The sequence below is a fragment of the Cherax quadricarinatus genome, chromosome 89 (assembly GCF_038502225.1).
Source record: "Cherax quadricarinatus isolate ZL_2023a chromosome 89, ASM3850222v1, whole genome shotgun sequence".
NCBI classification, from domain to species: domain Eukaryota; kingdom Metazoa; phylum Arthropoda; class Malacostraca; order Decapoda; family Parastacidae; genus Cherax; species Cherax quadricarinatus.
Window position 1 is genome coordinate 17506389 of NC_091380.1, and position 13453 is coordinate 17519841.

General features: G+C 54.3%; 1 protein-coding gene across 1 annotated transcript in view; it reads right to left on the minus strand.

Annotated features, from left to right (window-relative positions):
• The window catches only part of LOC128697134 (trichohyalin), a 130186-nt gene that overhangs the window by 58981 nt on the left and 57752 nt on the right, over positions 1 to 13453 (minus strand). The window lies entirely within an intron of this gene.

Consider the following 13453-nt stretch of genomic DNA (forward strand, 5'->3'; position numbering starts at 1 on the left):
TACAAAAAACCGACTGATAAGTCGAACAGCAATATAACAAGCAATAGCGACACAGAATCAGGAACAAGGAGATAATATAACGACACTAAGTAGGGACCATCTGCAGATCCTCCACAAAAGTCACAAAACTCCCATACTACTGAATCTAAGTTCAGCATAAGAAAATCCCCGACTGTTACAGTACACAGATAACAGTACAAATTAAATCAGAAGCTACAGCTCAGGACCTGAGTTGCTCAGAGTGTCTATGTGACACACAACCTCAGTACAACGTCGAAAATCACTAAGTTTAGGCAATGTTCTGTGAACAGAGTTCCACAGAACCAACAACAAGAAAGTGACAGAGACGATCTTCCAACAAGGGCACACAAGGGAGAGCTAGGCACATCTTGTCAGAAGCATGTCCAACCACCAAGAGAGTGAGCAACCAGCTCTGGACTACTCCAGGCAAGGTGTGATCACCCCCTCTTGATCATGTGATTACTCCGTGCTGTTACTGCCCAGCAACACTGAGAAGCCGGCAGGGAAACGAGCGGCGAGCGATAATTACAGTAGTTAGACAATCAAGACGAACTATGAGCATTGATTAATAATATATAAATGTTACATCCTACCTAATAAATATAACTAAGTCAAATAATAATATAAAACAATATATTTAAGATTTAGCTTTTATCGCAAATATAAGCAATATAAAATTATGTGAAAAGGTAATATACATTATATACATTGTGACCCATTCAGGGGTCGCAATACAAGCCATGTAACTTTTTCAGTCTATTCCCTTATTAATGTTGGATATTTTTCAGCAAGGTAAAGTGACCCTCCCCCACCCCACAATAAAAAGAAAAAAAAACACATTCTGAATTCCAAGAGGGCCCCACTTGTACAGCAGATTAGGTTCCAGGCTACTACTGTACAGGAGGGCACTGCTTACAGAGCAAGTTAGGTCCTGGGCTACTATTGTACAGGAGGGCACTGCTTACAGAGCAAGTTAGGTCCTGGGCTACTGCTGTACAGGAGGGCCCTGCTTACAGAGCAAGATAGGTCCTGGGCTACTACTGTACAGGAGGGCCCTGCTTACAGAGCAAGTTAGGTCCTGGGCTACTACTGTACAGGAGGGCCCTGCTTACAGAGCAAGTTAGGTCCTGAGCTACTACTGTACAGGAGGGCCCTGCTTATAGAGCAAGTTAGGTCCTGGGCTACTGCTGTACAGGAGGGCCCTGCTTACAGAGCAAGTTAGGTCCTGGGCTACTACTGTACAGGAGGGCCCTGCTTATAGAGCAAGTTAGGTCCTGGGCTACTGCTGTACAGGAGGGCCCTGCTTATAGAGCAAGTTAGGTCCTGGGCTACTGCTGTACAGGAGGGCCCTGCTTATAGAGCAAGTTAGGTCCTGGGCTACTACTGTACAGGAGGGCCCTGCTTATAGAGCAAGTTAGATCCTGGGCTACTGCTGTACAGGAGGGCCCTGCTTATAGAGCAAGTTAGATCCTGGGCTACTGCTGTACAGGAGGGCCCTGCTTATAGAGCAAGTTAGGTCCTGGGCTACTGCTGTACAGGAAGGCCCTGTTTATAGAGCAAGTTAGGTCCTGGGCTACTGCTGTACAGGAGGGCCCTGCTTATAGAGCAAGTTAGGTCCTGGGCTACTGCTGTACAGGAGGGCCCTGCTTATAGAGCAAGTTGGGCCCTGGGCTACTGCTGTACAGGAGGGCCCTGCTTATAGAGCAAGTTAGGCCCTGGGCTACTGCTGTACAGGAGGGCCCTGCTTATAGAGCAAGTTAGGTCCTGGGCTACTGCTGTACAGGAGGGCCCTGCTTATAGAGCAAGTTAGGTCCTGGGCTACTGCTGTACAGGAGGGCCCTGCTTATAGAGCAAGTTAGATCCTGGGCTACTGCTGTACAGGAGGGCCCTGCTTATAGAGCAAGTTAGGCCCTGGGCTATTGCTGTACAGGAGGGCCCCGCTTATAGAGCAAGTTAGGTCCTGGGCTACTGCTGTACAGGAGGGCCCTGCTTATAGAGCAAGTTAGGTCCTGGGCTACTGCTGTACAGGAGGGCCCTGCTTATAGAGCAAGTTAGGTCCTGGGCTACTGCTGTACAGGAGGGCCCTGCTTATGGAGCAAGTTAGATCCTGGGCTACTGCTGTACAGGAGGGCCCTGCTTATAGAGCAAGTTAGGTCCTGGGCTACTGCTGTACAGGAGGGACCTGCTTATAGAGCAAGTTAGGTCCTGGGCTACTGCTGTACAGGAGGGCCCTGCTTATAGAGCAAGTTAGGTCCTGGGCTACTGCTGTACAGGAGGGCCCTGCTTATAGAGCAAGTTAGGCCCTGCCTGGGCTACTGCTGTACAGGAGGGCCCTGCTTATAGAGCAAGTTAGGCCCTGGGCTACTGCTGTACAGGAGGGCCCTGCTTATAGAGCAAGATAGGCCCTGGGCTACTGCTGTACTGGAGGGCCCTGCTTATAGAGCAAGCTAGGCCCTGGGCTACTGCTGTACAGGAGGGCCCTGCTTATAGAACAAGTTAGGTCCTGGGCTACTGCTGTACAGGAGGGCCCTGCTTATAGAGCAAGTTAGGCCCTGGGCTATTGCTGTACAGGAGGGCCCTGCTTATAGAGCAAGTTACGTCCTGGGCTACTGCTGTACAGGAGGGCCCTGCTTATAGAGCAAGTTAGGCCCTGGGCTATTGCTGTACAGGAGGGCCCTGCTTATAGAACAAGATAGGCCCTGGGCTACTGCTGTACAGGAGGGCCCTGCTTATAGAGCAAGCTAGGCCCTGGGCTACTGCTGTACAGGAGGGCCCTGCTTATAGAACAAGTTAGGTCCTGGGCTACTGCTGTACAGGAGGGCCCTGCTTATAGAGCAAGTTAGGTCCTGGGCTACTGCTGTACAGGAGGGCCCTGCTTATAGAGCAAGTTAGGCCCTGGGCTACTGCTGTACAGGAGGGCCCTGCTTATAGAGCAAGTTAGGCCCTGGGCTACTGCTGTACAGGAGGGCCCTGCTTATAGAGCAAGTTAGGCCCTGGGCTACTGCTGTACAGGAGGGCCCTGCTTATAGAGCAAGCTAGGCCCTGGGCTACTGCTGTACAGGAGGGCCCTGCTTATAGAACAAGTTAGGCCCTGGGCTACTGCTGTACAGGAGGGCCCTGCTTATAGAGCAAGCTAGGCCCTGGGCTACTGCTGTACAGGAGGGCCCTGCTTATAGAACAAGTTAGGTCCTGGGCTACTGCTGTACAGGAGGGCCCTGCTTATAGAGCAAGCTAGGCCCTGGGCTACTGCTGTACAGGAGGGCCATGTATATAGAGCAAGTTAGGTCCTGGGCTACTGCTGTACAGGAGGGCCCTGCTTATAGAACAAGTTAGGCCCTGGGCTACTGCTGTACAGGAGGGCCCTGCTTATGGAGCAAGTTAGGCCCTGGGCTACTGCTGTACAGGAGGGCCCTGCTTATAGAGCAAGTTAGGCCCTGGGCTACTGCTGTACAGGAGGGCCCTGCTTATAGAGCAAGTTAGGCCCTGGGCTACTGCTGTACAGGAGGGCCCTGCTTACAGAGCAAGTTAGGTCCTGGGCTACTACTGTACAGGAGGGCCCTGTATATAGAGCAAGTTAGGTCCTGGGCTACTGCTGTACAGGAGGGCCCTGCTTATAGACCAAGTTAGGCCCGGGGCTACTTCTGTACAGGAGGGCCCTGCTTATAGAGCAAGTTAGGCCCTGGGCTACTGCTGTACAGGAGGGCCCTGCTTATAGAGCAAGTTAGGCCCTGGGCTACTGCTGTACAGGAGGGCCCTGCTTATAGAGCAAGTTAGGTCCTGGGCTACTGCTGTACAGGAGGGCCCTGCTTACAGAGCAAGTTAGGTCCTGGGCTACTACTGTACAGGAGGGCCCTGCTTATAGAGCAAGTTAGGTCCTGGACTACTGCTGTACAGGAGGGCCCTACTTATAGAGCAAGTTAGGTCCTGGGCTACTGCTGTACAGGAGGGCCCTGCTTATAGAGCAAGTTAGATCCTGGGCTACTGCTGTACAGGAGGGCCCTGCTTATAGAGCAAGTTAGGTCCTGGGCTACTGCTGTACAGGAAGGCCCTGTTTATAGAGCAAGTTAGGTCCTGGGCTACTGCTGTACAGGAGGGCCCTGCTTATAGAGCAAGTTGGGCCCTGGGCTACTGCTGTACAGGAGGGCCCTGCTTATAGAGCAAGTTAGGCCCTGGGCTACTGCTGTACAGGAGGGCCCTGCTTATAGAGCAAGTTAGGTCCTGGGCTACTGCTGTACAGGAGGGCCCTGCTTATAGAGCAAGTTAGGTCCTGGGCTACTGCTGTACAGGAGGGCCCTGCTTATAGAGCAAGTTAGATCCTGGCCTACTGCTGTACAGGAGGGCCCTGCTTATAGAGCAAGTTAGGCCCTGGGCTATTGCTGTACAGGAGGGCCCTGCTTATAGAGCAAGTTAGGTCCTGGGCTACTGCTGTACAGGAGGGCCCTGCTTATAGAGCAAGTTAGGTCCTGGGCTACTGCTGTACAGGAGGGCCCTGCTTACAGAGCAAGTTAGGTCCTGGGCTACTGCTGTACAGGAGGGCCCTGCTTATGGAGCAAGTTAGATCCTGGGCTACGGCTGTACAGGAGGGCCCTGCTTATAGAGCAAGTTAGGTCCTGGGCTACTGCTGTACAGGAGGGCCCTGCTTATAGAGCAAGTTAGGTCCTGGGCTACTGCTGTACAGGAGGGCCCTGCTTATAGAGCAAGTTAGGTCCTGGGCTACTGCTGTACAGGAGGGCCCTGCTTATAGAGCAAGTTAGGCCCTGCCTGGGCTACTGCTGTACAGGAGGGCCCTGCTTATAGAGCAAGTTAGGCCCTGGGCTATTGCTGTACAGGAGGGCCCTGCTTATAGAGCAAGTAAGGTCCTGGGCTACTGCTGTACAGGAGGGCCCTGCTTATAGAGCAAGTTAGGTCCTGGGCTACTGCTGTACAGGAGGGCCCTGCTTATAGAGCAAGTTAGGCCCTGCCTGGGCTACTGCTGTACAGGAGGGCCCTGCTTATAGAGCAAGTTAGGCCCTGGGCTATTGCTGTACAGGAGGGCCCTGCTTATAGAGCAAGTAAGGTCCTGGGCTACTGCTGTACAGGAGGGCCCTGCTTATAGAGCAAGTTAGGTCCTGGGCTACTGCTGTACAGGAGGGCCCTGCTTATGGAGCAAGTTAGATCCTGGGCTACTGCTGTACAGGAGGGCCCTGCTTATAGAGCAAGTTAGGCCCTGGGCTACTGCTGTACAGGAGGGCCCTGCTTATAGAGCAAGCTAGGCCCTGGGCTACTGCTGTACAGGAGGGCCCTGCTTATAGAACAAGTTAGGCCCTGGGCTACTGCTGTACAGGAGGTCCCTGCTTATAGAGCAAGCTAGGCCCTGGGCTACTGCTGTACAGGAGGGCCCTGCTTATAGAACAAGTTAGGTCCTGGGCTACTGCTGTACAGGAGGGCCCTGCTTATAGAGCAAGCTAGGCCCTGGGCTACTGCTGTACAGGAGGGCCCTGTATATAGAGCAAGTTAGGTCCTGGGCTACTGCTGTAAAGGAGGGCCCTGCTTATAGAACAAGTTAGGCCCTGGGCTACTGCTGTACAGGAGGGCCCTGCTTATGGAGCAAGTTAGGCCCTGGGCTACTGCTGTACAGGAGGGCCCTGCTTATAGAGCAAGTTAGGCCCTGGGCTACTGCTGTACAGGAGGGCCCTGCTTACAGAGCAAGTTAGGTCCTGGGCTACTACTGTACAGGAGGGCCCTGTATATAGAGCAAGTTAGGTCCTGGGCTACTGCTGTACAGGAGGGCCCTGCTTATAGAACAAGTTAGGCCCTGGGCTACTGCTGTACAGGAGGGCCCTGCTTATAGAGCAAGTTAGGCCCTGGGCTACTGCTGTACAGGAGGGCCCTGCTTATAGAGCAAGTTAGGCCCTGGGCTACTGCTGTACAGGAGGGCCCTGCTTATAGAGCAAGTTAGGTCCTGGGCTACTGCTGTACAGGAGGGCCCTGCTTACAGAGCAAGTTAGGTCCTGGGCTACTACTGTACAGGAGGGCCCTGCTTATAGAGCAAGTTAGGTCCTGGGCTACTGCTGTACAGGAGGGCCCTACTTATAGAGCAAGTTAGGTCCTGGGCTACTGCTGTACAGGAGGGCCCTGCTTATAGAGCAAGTTAGATCCTGGGCTACTGCTGTACAGGAGGGCCCTGCTTATAGAGCAAGTTAGGTCCTGGGCTACTGCTGTACAGGAAGGCCCTGTTTATAGAGCAAGTTAGGTCCTGGGCTACTGCTGTACAGGAGGGCCCTGCTTATAGAGCAAGTTGGGCCCTGGGCTACTGCTGTACAGGAGGGCCCTGCTTATAGAGCAAGTTAGGCCCTGGGCTACTGCTGTACAGGAGGGCCCTGCTTATAGAGCAAGTTAGGTCCTGGGCTACTGCTGTACAGGAGGGCCCTGCTTATAGAGCAAGTTAGGTCCTGGGCTACTGCTGTACAGGAGGGCCCTGCTTATAGAGCAAGTTAGATCCTGGCCTACTGCTGTACAGGAGGGCCCTGCTTATAGAGCAAGTTAGGCCCTGGGCTATTGCTGTACAGGAGGGCCCTGCTTATAGAGCAAGTTAGGTCCTGGGCTACTGCTGTACAGGAGGGCCCTGCTTATAGAGCAAGTTAGGTCCTGGGCTACTGCTGTACAGGAGGGCCCTGCTTATAGAGCAAGTTAGGTCCTGGGCTACTGCTGTACAGGAGGGCCCTGCTTATGGAGCAAGTTAGATCCTGGGCTACGGCTGTACAGGAGGGCCCTGCTTATAGAACAAGTTTGGTCCTGGGCTACTGCTGTACAGGAGGGCCCTGCTTATAGAGCAAGTTAGGTCCTGGGCTACTGCTGTACAGGAGGGCCCTGCTTATAGAGCAAGTTAGGTCCTCGGCTACTGCTGTACAGGAGGGCCCTGCTTATAGAGCAAGTTAGGCCCTGCCTGGGCTACTGCTGTACAGGAGGGCCCTGCTTATAGAGCAAGTTAGTCCCTGGGCTACTGCTGTACAGGAGGGCCCTGCTTATAGAGCAAGTTAGGCCCTGGGCTACTGCTGTACAGGAGGGCCCTGCTTATAGAGCAAGCTAGGCCCTGGGCTACTGCTGTACAGGAGGGCCCTGCTTATAGAGCAAGTTAGGTCCTGGGCTACTGCTGTACAGGAGGGCCCTGCTTATAGAGCAAGTTAGGCCCTGGGCTATTGCTGTACAGGAGGGCCCTGCTTATAGAGCAAGTTACGTCCTGGGCTACTGCTGTACAGGAGGGCCCTGCTTATAGAGCAAGTTAGGCCCTGGGCTATTGCTGTACAGGAGGGCCATGCTTATAGAACAAGTTAGGCCCTGGGCTACTGCTGTACATGAGGGCCCTGCTTATAGAGCAAGCTAGGCCCTGGGCTACTGCTGTACAGGAGGGCCCTGCTTATAGAACAAGTTAGGTCCTGGGCTACTGCTGTACAGGAGGGCCCTGCTTATAGAGCAAGTTAGGTCCTGGGCTACTGCTGTACAGGAGGGCCCTGCTTATAGAGCAAGCTAGGCCCTGGGCTACTGCTGTACAGGAGGGCCCTGCTTATAGAACAAGTTAGGCCCTGGGCTACTGCTGTACAGGAGGGCCCTGCTTATAGAGCAAGCTAGGCCCTGGGCTACTGCTGTACAGGAGGGCCCTGCTTATAGAACAAGTTAGGTCCTGGGCTACTGCTGTACAGGAGGGCCCTGCTTATAGAGCAAGCTAGGCCCTGGGCTACTGCTGTACAGGAGGGCCCTGTATATAGAGCAAGTTAGGTCCTGGGCTACTGCTGTACAGGAGGGCCCTGCTTATAGAACAAGTTAGGCCCTGGGCTACTGCTGTACAGGAGGGCCCTGCTTATGGAGCAAGTTAGGCCCTGGGCTACTGCTGTACAGGAGGGCCCTGCTTATAGAGCAAGTTAGGCCCTGGGCTACTGCTGTACAGGAGGGCCCTGCTTATAGAGCAAGTTAGGCCCTGGGCTACTGCTGTACAGGAGGGCCCTGCTTACAGAGCAAGTTAGGTCCAGGGCTACTACTGTACAGGAGGGCCCTGTATATAGAGCAAGTTAGGTCCTGGGCTACTGCTGTACAGGAGGGCCCTGCTTATAGAACAAGTTAGGCCCTGGGCTACTGCTGTACAGGAGGGCCCTGCTTATAGAGCAAGTTAGGCCCTGGGCTACTGCTGTACAGGAGGGCCCTGCTTATAGAGCAAGTTAGGCCCTGGGCTACTGCTGTACAGGAGGGCCCTGCTTATAGAGCAAGTTAGGTCCTGGGCTACTGCTTTACAGGAGGGCCCTGCTTACAGAGCAAGTTAGGTCCTGGGCTACTACTGTACAGGAGGGCCCTGCTTATAGAGCAAGTTAGGTCCTGGGCTACTGCTGTACAGGAGGGCCCTGCTTATAGAGCAAGTTAGGTCCTGGGCTACTGCTGTACAGGAGGGCCCTGCTTATAGAGCAAGTTAGATCCTGGGCTACTGCTGTACAGGAGGGCCCTGCTTATAGAGCAAGTTAGGTCCTGGGCTACTGCTGTACAGGAAGGCCCTGTTTATAGAGCAAGTTAGGTCCTGGGCTACTGCTGTACAGGAGGGCCCTGCTTATAGAGCAAGTTGGGCCCTGGGCTACTGCTGTACAGGAGGGCCCTGCTTATAGAGCAAGTTAGGCCCTGGGCTACTGCTGTACAGGAGGGCCCTGCTTATAGAGCAAGTTAGGTCCTGGGCTACTGCTGTACAGGAGGGCCCTGCTTATAGAGCAAGTTAGGTCCTGGGCTACTGCTGTACAGGAGTGCCCTGCTTATAGAGCAAGTTAGATCCTGGGCTACTGCTGTACAGGAGGGCCCTGCTTATAGAGCAAGTTAGGCCCTGGGCTATTGCTGTACAGGAGGGCCCTGCTTATAGAGCAAGTTAGGTCCTGGGCTACTGCTGTACAGGAGGGCCCTGCTTATAGAGCAAGTTAGGTCCTGGGCTACTGCTGTACAGGAGGGCCCTGCTTATAGAGCAAGTTAGGTCCTGGGCTACTGCTGTACAGGAGGGCCCTGCTAATGGAGCAAGTTAGATCCTGGGCTACTGCTGTACAGGAGGGCCCTGCTTATAGAGGAAGTTAGGTCCTGGGCTACTGCTGTACAGGAGGGCCCTGCTTATAGAGCAAGTTAGGTCCTGGGCTACTGCTGTACAGGAGGGCCCTGCTTATAGAGCAAGTTAGGTCCTGGGCTACTGCTGTACAGGAGGGCCCTGCTTATAGAGCAAGTTAGGCCCTGCCTGGGCTACTGCTGTACAGGAGGGCCCTGCTTATAGAGCAAGTTAGGCCCTGGGCTACTGCTGTACAGGAGGGCCCTGCTTATAGAGCAAGTTAGGCCCTGGGCTACTGCTGTACAGGAGGGCCCTGCTTATAGAGCAAGCTAGGCCCTGGGCTACTGCTGTACAGGAGGGCCCTGCTTATAGAACAAGTTAGGTCCTGGGCTACTGCTGTACAGGAGGGCCCTGCTTATAGAGCAAGTTAGGCCCTGGGCTATTGCTGTACAGGAGGGCCCTGCTTATAGAGCAAGTTACGTCCTGGGCTACTGCTGTACAAGAGGGCCCTGCTTATAGAGCAAGTTAGGCCCTGGGCTATTGCTGTACAGGAGGGCCCTGCTTATAGAACAAGTTAGGCCCTGGGCTACTGCTGTACAGGAGGGCCCTGCTTATAGAGCAAGCTAGGCCCTGGGCTACTGCTGTACAGGAGGGCCCTGCTTATAGAACAAGTTAGGTCCTGGGCTACTGCTGTACAGGAGGGCCCTGCTTATAGAGCAAGTTAGGTCCTGGGCTACTGCTGTACAGGAGGGCGCTGCTTATAGAGCAAGTTAGGCCCTGGGCTACTGCTGTACAGGAGGGCCCTGCTTATAGAGCAAGTTAGGCCCTGGGCTATTGCTGTACAGGAGGGCCCTGCTTATAGAGCAAGTTATGCCCTGGGCTACTGCTGTACAGGAGGGCCCTGCTTATAGAGCAAGCTAGGCCCTGGGCTACTGCTGTACAGGAGGGCACTGCTTATAGAACAAGTTAGGCCCTGGGCTACTGCTGTACAGGAGGGCCCTGCTTATAGAGCAAGCTAGGCCCTGGGCTACTGCTGTACAGGAGGGCCCTGCTTATAGATCAAGTACGGTCCTGGGCTACTGCTGTACAGGAGGGCCCTGCTTATAGAGCAAGCTAGGCCCTGGGCTACTGCTGAACAGGAGGGCCCTGCTTATAGAACAAGTTAGGTCCTGGGCTACTGCTGTACAGGAGGGCCCTGCTTATAGAGCAAGCAAGGCCCTGGGCTACTGCTGTACAGGAGGGCCCTGCTTATAGAGCAAGTTAGGTCCTGGGCTACTGCTGTACAGGAGGGCCCTGCTTATAGAGCAAGTTAGGCCCTGGGCTACTGCTGTACAGGAGGGCCCTGCTTATAGACCAAGTTAGGCCCTGGGCTACTGCTGTACAGGAGGGCCCTGCTTATAGAGCAAGTTAGGCCCTGGGCTACTGCTGTACAGGAGGGCCCTGCTTATAGAGCAAGTTAGGTCCTGGGCTACTGCTGTACAGGAGGGCCCTGCTTATAGAGCAAGTTAGGTCCTGGGCTACTGCTGTACAGGAGGGCCCTGCTTATAGAGCAAGTTAGGCCCTGGGCTACTGCTGTACAGGAGGGCCCTGTATATAGAGCAAGTTAGGTCCTGGGATACTGCTGTACAGGAGGGCCCTGCTTATAGAACAAGTTAGGCCCTGGGCTACTGCTGTACAGGAGGGCCCTGCTTATAGAGCAAGTTAGGCCCTGGGCTACTGCTGTACAGGAGGGCCCTGCTTATAGAGCAAGTTAGGCCCTGGGCTACTGCTGTACAGGAGGGCCCTGCTTATAGAGCAAGTTAGGCCCTGGGCTACTGCTGTACAGGAGGGCCCTGCTTATAGAGCAAGTTAGGTCCTGGGCTACTGCTGTACAGGAGGGCCCTGCTTATAGAACAAGCTAGGCCGTGGGCTACTGCTGTACAGGAGGGCCCTGCTTATAGAGCAAGTTAGGTCCTGGGCTACTGCTGTACAGGAGGGCCCTGCTTATAGAGCAAGTTAGGTCCTGGGCTACTGCTGTACAGGAGGGCCCTGCTTATAGAGCAAGTTAGGTCCTGGGCTACTGCTGTACAGGAGAGCCCTGCTTATAGAACAAGTTACGCCCTAGGCTACTGCTGTACAGGAGGGCCCTGCTTATAGAACAATTTAGGTCCTGGGCTACTGCTGTACAGGAGGGCCCTGCTTATAGAACAAGTTAGGTCCTGGGCTACTGCTGTACAGGAGGGCCCTGCTTATAGAACAATTTAGGTCCTGGGCTACTGCTGTACAGGAGGGCCCTGCTTATAGAGCAAGTTAGGCCCTGGGCTACTGCTGTACAGGAGGGCCCTGCTTATAGAGCAAGTTAGGTCCTGGGCTACTGCTGTACAGGAGGGCCCTGCTTATAGAGCAAGTTAGGTCCTGGGCTACTGCTGTACAGGAGGGCCCTGCTTATAGAGCAAGTTAGGTCCTGGGCTACTGCTGTACAGGAGAGCCCTGCTTATAGAACAAGTTACGCCCTAGGCTACTACTGTACAGGAGGGCCCTGCTTATAGAACAATTTAGGTCCTGGGCTACTGCTGTACAGGAGGGCCCTGCTTATAGAACAAGTTAGGTCCTGGGCTACTGCTGTACAGGAGGGCCCTGCTTATAGAACAATTTAGGTCCTGGGCTACTGCTGTACAGGAGGGCCCTGCTTATAGAGCAAGTAAGGCCCTGGGCTACTGCTGTACAGGAGGGCCCTGCTTATAGACCAAGTTAGGCCCTGGGCTACTGCTGTACAGGAGAGCCCTGCTTATAGAGCAAGTTAGGCCCTGGGCTACTGTTGTACAGGAGGGCCCTGCTTATAGAGCAAGTTAGGTCCTGGGCTACTGCTGTACAGGAGGGCCCTGCTTATAGAGCAAGTTAGGTCCTGGGCTACTGCTGTACAGGAGGGCCCTGCTTATAGAGCAAGTTAGGCCCTGGGCTACTGCTGTACAGGAGGGCCCTGTATATAGAGCAAGTTAGGTCCTGGGATACTGCTGTACAGGAGGGCCCTGCTTCTAGAACAAGTTAGGTCCTGGGCTACTGCTGTACAGGAGGGCCCTGCTTATAGAGCAAGTTAGGCCCTGGGCTACTGCTGTACAGGAGGGCCCTGTATATAGAGCAAGTTAGGTCCTGGGCTACTGCTGTACAGGAGGGCCCTGCTTATAGAGCAAGTTAGGTCCTGGGCTACTGCTGTACAGGAGGGCCCTGCTTATAGAGCAAGTTAGGTCCTGGGCTACTGCTGTACAGGAGGGCCCTGCTTATAGAGCAAGTTAGGTCCTGGGCTACTGCTGTACAGGAGGGCCCTGCTTATAGAGCAAGTTAGGTCCTGGGCTACTGCTGTACAGGAGAGCCCTGCTTATAGAACAAATTACGCCCTAGGCTACTGCTGTACAGGAGGGCACTGCTTATAGAACAATTTAGGTCCTGGGCTACTGCTGTACAGGAGGGCCCTGCTTATAGAACAAGTTAGGTCCTGGGCTACTGCTGTACAGGAGGGCCCTGCTTATAGAACAATTTAGGTCCTGGGCTACTGCTGTACAGGAGGGCCCTGCTTATAGAGCAAGTTAGGCCCTGGGCTACTGCTGTACAGGAGGGCCCTGCTTATAGAGCAAGTTAGGCCCTGGGCTACTGCTGTACAGGAGGGCCCTGCTTATAGAGCAAGTTAGGCCCTGGGCTACTGCTGTACAGGAGGGCCCTGCTTATAGAGCAAGTTAGGTCCTGGGCTACTGCTGTACAGGAGGGCCCTGCTTATAGAGCAAGTTAGGTCCTGGGCTACTGCTGTGCAGGAGGGTCCTGCTTATAGAGCAAGTTAGGTCCTGGGCTACTGCTGTACAGGAGGGCCCTGCTTATAGAGCAAGTTAGGTCCTGGGCTACTGCTGTACAGGAGGGCCCTGCTTATAGAGCAAGCTAGGTCCTGGGCTACTGCTGTACAGGAGGGCCCTGCTTATAGAGCAAGTTAGGTCCTGGGCTACTGCTGTACAGGAGGGCCCTGCTTATAGAGCAAGTTAGGTCCTGGGCTACTGCTGTACAGGAGGGCCCTGCTTATAGAGCAAGTTAGGTCCTGGGCTACTGCTGTACAGGAGGGCCCTGCTTATAGAGCAAGTTAGGTCCTGGGCTACTGCTGTACAGGAGGGCCCTGCTTATAGAACAAGCTAGGCCCTGGGCTACTGCTGTACAGGAAGGCCCTGCTTATAGAGCAAGTTAGGCCCTGGGCTACTGCTGTACAGGAGGGCCCTGCTTATAGAACAAGCTAGGCCCTGGGCTACTGCTGTACAGGAGGGCCCTGCTTATAGAACAAGTTAGGCCCTGGGCTACTGCTGTACAGGAGGGCCCTGCTTATAGAACAAGTTAGGTCCTTGGCTACTGCTGTACAGGAGGGCCCTGCTTATA